Source organism: Octopus sinensis, linkage group LG4 (assembly GCF_006345805.1).
Source record: "Octopus sinensis linkage group LG4, ASM634580v1, whole genome shotgun sequence".
Taxonomy (NCBI): domain Eukaryota; kingdom Metazoa; phylum Mollusca; class Cephalopoda; order Octopoda; family Octopodidae; genus Octopus; species Octopus sinensis.
This window is the reverse complement of record NC_043000.1, coordinates 65447673-65453672: the sequence shown is the minus strand read 5'-3', so window position 1 is coordinate 65453672 and position 6000 is coordinate 65447673. Positions and strand designations below refer to the sequence as shown.

Genomic DNA, 6000 nt, shown 5'->3' with positions numbered 1-6000 from the left:
CTTCCAAATCCGCTTTTCTGACTGGGTAAAATTAATCAAACTTTGAACCTCTGACAGTTTTCTAAAACTTTTCTAGGACAAGGGAATAACATGAGATTTAGCGTGAAAATGTACACCAATATACCAAATATGAAACATTTCCACTTAATTTTAAAAAAATTTTTAAATGTGAGCCAAACAAAAGATCCTCGTAGAGTCTTTTCACTTTGTGGTGTGACTTGGAGGAGAGTAAAACAGATAATGAGAAGCATCACATGACTGAATATCGTAGTTCGTGTTATATCATGGACGTTGCTTTCTTTGTTCGTGCAAGATATTTTTCTTTCAAATGGACCAGGGCACTTGGCTATAAGTTCGTACAGTATGATAGGAAAAAAATTACCGCAGCAAGAAAACATTAAACTCACGAGTGTTTCGATAGCTTGCAAAGCAGTGTTCAACTCATGAGTATAGTTTGGAGACAGTTAAGTTCTAAATTGAAGTAATATAATATGGATTTTATATTAAATTATGTTTTGGTCTTAGTGTTTAAAACGCTTTCTTGGTATGCTCTTGAGATTTTATCAGTAGGCGAGTTCAAACTTAACGTGCGAAATTTCTCCTATTGACGAAAATTCTCGTAACGCTGCTTTATGTGGCTTTTTAGTTTGCAATATGCACCACATAAAAACAGAATCGTCAGTGCTACTCCTACAACCCAACTCCGCACAGAGCTCATTATTACCGTCGAGGATCATAAATCTATAATTATGCGAATGATAACTCAAGAAAACTATTTCATAAAAGTTGGATAAATGGATAATGTGAAAGGTAGATGTGGAGCGGAAGTACTAAGGCATGTTTCGTCGTAAGTGCGAGGTCTAATTGTTTTCACGGTTTTAGAATGGAGAAAGAAGGGCCCATTTTTCTCATGTGCTGCTATATGTTTTGGCGTTCGTTTTCCATTGAAGGGGTATCTAGTAAAATGTCTTAGTCAAACATTTGCATGCATGTTTGTATAAAGCCAATTAGAACGATACATTTTAGATGATAAATTAGAAGAGTAAAGAGATCCAGCGTGGTGGATCTGCGGAATTGTTAGAGCGTTAGGCGACATACCCAGCGGTATTTGTCTAAGCTAAAGGGCGAGGTCCTCCCCGGGCGGAACCACTTTTGGGTCCGCTGTAAGCAATATGTACTTTTTGTGGGGTAAACTGGAGGGTTGTCACGGGCAATACACACTCTAGCTACGTTAGTAGCTCTATATATTGAGTCCTTGGGTGGTAGGCTTAATCAGTCTCTCGATTTGACACCACCGTCTGGCCCTTAGGTGACTTTGTCGGAGTTCACTCTGCTGCAAGCGTTTAGACCAGATCTCCGGTTTGAGAATAACTTGTTTCTTCCTGAAAAATTAATGGGTTATAACCAGCGCTCTTTCCTCCCCGGAGACAACTATTATTATACTCTTGTAAAAATGGTTAAAGTCAATAAACACTGTACTATAAATAAATTTTATTTCATTTCCTTTTTTAGTGTACCATTCATAGAAAATGTAACATCTATTTCTTTTTTTAATTTCAATTTTCATGTTTGTGAAATGTGTCAGGAAGTTCAGTTTGACGTAAAAATGTTTTCCATAACGAAACAAACATAAGATATTGTGTATTCATTCTAAGAGGGAAGAGAGGAGGATTGATAGTTTATTGTCAAATGATGCGGAAATAAATAACTCCTTTGTATAGTATGTTAGCTATGTCCTCGCAGGAAAGCAATCCGGATGCGTCCAAAGGAAGGGAACGGATATGACAAACTTGTGTGATGTATACATTTTTTGGAGTGGGGGTGGTAGGTAGAGAGAGTGGGTGGTTAGCAATTATTCTGTCAGTACGTATTAACTTATTACCTGGATTAGGTCCTTTTACAGATCGGGGATTCTAAAAGAAGAAAAGAAAATTTAAAGAAGAGAAAGAAAAAATATCCTATTCACGTGAGTTGTATATACTGTTTTAATTGGTAGATTTTTATTTTTCATCATTTTAGGCGAAAGATTTGCTATCGTGATACTTGAAAGTTTTTTTTTGGTAACTAGTATTAAAATTATGATTTTCACCATGTATGTATAGTGTATATATGTGTGCGTGCGATGGTTACACCGAAAGTAACGCAAAAGTGGGCATAACTTTTTCAATTAACTGACATAAGTAATTTAATTGCTAATGTTGGTAGAATAACTCTTCCTCAATACATAGTCTCCATCTTAAGGGGTGCCATTGCGCCATCACTCAACCCAACTAGAATTCACTTGGAAAAAATTCAAATGCGCACAGTCAAAACCTATCTCTTCAGACACTTTCGCCTCGTCAATGTCCATCAAGGTGGAGGTAAAAAATACGCACACCACTCGTTTTCGGCGTAACAAAAATCCTAACCCTAAACCCTAACCCCTAATCCTAACGCCTAACCCTACACACCAAGTGTGCGTATTCTTTACCTTCCCCGTCCATCAGATCTGTATCCCCAAAGACCGTCCTTCGTTAGACTGACTAGGTGGGAATCGATGACTTTTTACAGTGGAGTATGGTCACTGACGAGTCCAGTTGGCTCGATCGCCTCATTTGTTTGCCGAAAATGTGTCTGGTCGCGTATTAACATGGTGAATGAGGATCGTTTTCAGTTTCTTGTTCGGTTTCCTCCTCATAATAACTTCAGTAAGAATTTTGAGTGTTCCAATGCACTACTCACTGTTCACGATAAAGCCACGTTCCAGAAAATCAAGGAGACCGACGCACTTGCCATCCCATTCTTCACCAGAAGGAACAAAAGCAAAACAGTCGCAATGACTTTCTATGTCGATCGCTGGGGGAAGATGTATGGTGCTATTCCAAGGACTGGGTCTTCGTTTCCGGATACACCCACGTTTTATTCCCTTTCACTTGATCGGGAAAAAAATGTACCCTCATTGGCTTTTAACGCTTTCAACAGATCGGAGGAGACTTCTCTTCTTCAGCTTGATCATCATCTACAGTAGAACCCACTTAGCACATACTTTCCAATATCTGAAGTCTTCCACCTTCTTCTGCAATGCATTGTCATTACTGTCCAGTAATGCAACAAGCGCGGTACCTTGTCAAATGTCTTCTTTTTTTACCCTGGTCCGACCAATGTCTTGTGAGTAATTTTTGGTAGACGAAAACTATATGGAAGCCCGTCGTGTGCGTGTGTGCGCGCTCACGCGTTTGCTAACCTTCCCCGTTTGAGAACCTGTTTTGCTTTGTTTACGTCTCCGAAACTGGTTTGGCAAAAGAGACAAATGCAATAAGTAACAGACTTAAAAGAGATCCCGTGGTTGATGTGTTTGACAAAACCCCTTAAGGATGTGCTTCAACGTGGCTGCAGTCTAACAACTAAAACAAGTAGAAGAATAAAAGGACACACATACACTTGTGTATAAGTCAGTCTTCAAATGTAATTCTGGAGAATTGAACAGGCAAATTTACCTTATCTTGTATTACTCATTTTTCATCAGTTAAATTTGTCTCTTACAAGCTCAAAGAGAACAGCGATAGTTTTCTGAAATAGTGTTCTGAATATGTTATAGTGTTTTTAATACAGTTATAGAAGATCATTTGCTTAGTTGATATGGTTTTCGTAAGGGAGTGAACATTTGCCAAAACATGCATTTTTTTCTCAAAGTCAAAAATGTAGTAAAATCTCCTCATTGTCTCTCCCACCATGTATGTGTGCGTGCGACACACACATTTAGTATATATAGGTGTCTGTTGCAACTGTGCCGGGAGAGGGTTAAAGTTTAAATGATCTTACCCCTTCCATGGCATATTGGGAGCGTCAGGTAAGGGTAGCGAATCTTTAGGGCTGAGTCTACTGTCACTTTACGTCTTTCTCTATCCTTGAGAAAATTTCGAAATTACACTAATTTCAGAGGCATTTTGAGGAAGCATGAAATGGGTATTTGGGCACCTTCTGATGAGGGGCTACTTGTTCCAGTCATTAAACTGCGGCCATGCTGAGGCACCGCTTTGATATATTTATTATCTATTAAAAATAATAAACGATCAACAAGTTATCGACTGTAATTATTATATATTAGTCTTACGTTGAAACTTATAATAGTATTCTTGCTAAATTTGATAATTAAATTCATAAATTAAACAGATCTGTGTACAAATATTAAGCAACTTTCATTAGCTCGACCAATACATTTTCTATACCCAACTCTTATTTATCGTTATTACGTTTACTGTCATTTGATGTCGGAGTTTGGATGTTTGATCTGATCTGAGCACTAATCTGTCTGTATCAATTATTAGCAAACACCCCCGTCCATTGGACGGTGTAAGTTGGTGAGAGAACTTGAGTCAAAAATAATGTAATTCCGCTTCTGTCTATGCTTAAAATTGAGGATTATTTGACATAGTTGAGACGTTAAATCAAAAATAAGTGGTATTCAAAAGGAACATTTTTTATTTGGTGATATCGGGTATTAAAATGTGAAAATATGGAAAATTATCGTTCGGAATGCCATTTAATTGACCAGATGGCTGAAGAATCGGTACAAAAAGCATACACGACATTTCTATGGAGATGAAGTCAATCTGTAAGAAATATGTTTAAATGCAATATGAAATTATCAGAGGCATCTGGGAAGCTGTGCATTGAAATGGGAATATGCTTGACTTAACGGGCATTTGTTAGAAGATTAACATAACCTATCGCGAGGAGTAAATAAAGGCCAACCTGGAGGGGATTTCAACTCAATGGAAGAACTATTGGAGGGCTGCCTTGTGAACCACGTTTTTTGTCAATCTTTCGGGAGCGTAGTAGAAGAGATTGGCCGAATTTCCAACTCTGGAACACCCCACATACAGCTGTCCATGTGAAAAGCATGGTGTACTGAGGTCGAGTCCAACCACTTTTACTGGCTGACCTTGGTTAATGGTCATAGCAAAGCATAATCGAATGGGCAATTGGACTTTTTCATCGCAAAGGGACAGTCCGTCGGAATAAATGGAACTCAGGAAATAAAAGCAGACTCGCCAGTGACTTTTCTTGTGATGACTGTGGCTTCGAGAATGTTATCCAACATTTGCTTAACAGCCAAATATGTACCAATGCAAAGCCGAGGAGGCTCCAAATTCCTCAAGCGCATAATAGGACAACCAAGTTTAAGGCTAAGTTTATGCGGTGGCAATCCCGATGGTTCTTGTGAGTTTAAAATCTGTTGGGAAAAACGTTACTTGTGTTGGATCACTAACTAAATCAACCGAAGCATAGCATCGCTTGTGGGTAGGAAGTTGACGAAGCAGACATGTGTTTAGGGCTTGGCCGGTGGCATTTGTTGGAGCTACGATGGCTGTTTCACACATCCATCCATGATTGTTAGAGAGGTTGGGGTAAACGTTTGTGCATAGCTCCTCAGGGCTTGAGACGTAGTTACAGATGGTACTTATGTCAGCCAAACCGTTTACGTCGAGTGGTAAGCTCCCATTACCGACATCCAATAACTTTGAAGCAAAGGAATTATCATCGCCTTGTTGGTGAAGAATGGGACGCATGTTTATAGTTAACTTTCTCGACTGGACAGAGCGCCAAAGATGAGAATTTTTAAGGCAAGCATTTAATTCATCAGCTGGTGTGCCTTTCTGGGGGATTTTGGCTATGAAGTAAGTGAGACTGGATGTCAACCCATTTTGGATTACAAGAGAAGGTAATGAAAAAATCTGGACGGCCACAATGGCAGACATAAGTAAAAGCATCCTGCATTTTCATGCATGTACTGGGGGCCTGTAGTGTATGATGATGGGAGAATGACAGAACGTCCAATATTCGAAGTAACAACCTGATCATTTCGGTTCACTTCGTCACAAAGATTGCCATATTCTTCTGTACGCAATTCCTTTTGATTTTGTCTTATCCATTGGAGGTGTTCGGTGTCAATCTGGAAAGGGGAAAAATGTGTGGGGTAAATAGTTAGTGACCTGGCTGAGGAAAGTTTCTGAAAGA

General features: G+C 39.0%; 1 protein-coding gene across 1 annotated transcript in view; it reads left to right on the top strand.

Moving 5' to 3' along the window:
- Nucleotides 1–1817: 1817 nt before the first annotated feature.
- The window catches only part of LOC115210311 (adhesion G protein-coupled receptor L4-like), a 70915-nt gene continuing 66732 nt past the window's right edge, over nt 1818–6000 (top strand). Inside the window, exon 1 of the mRNA XM_029778836.2 lies at nt 1818–1966. The gene's annotated coding sequence lies outside the window, so the exon portion shown is untranslated. The remainder of the gene's footprint in view (nt 1967–6000) is intronic.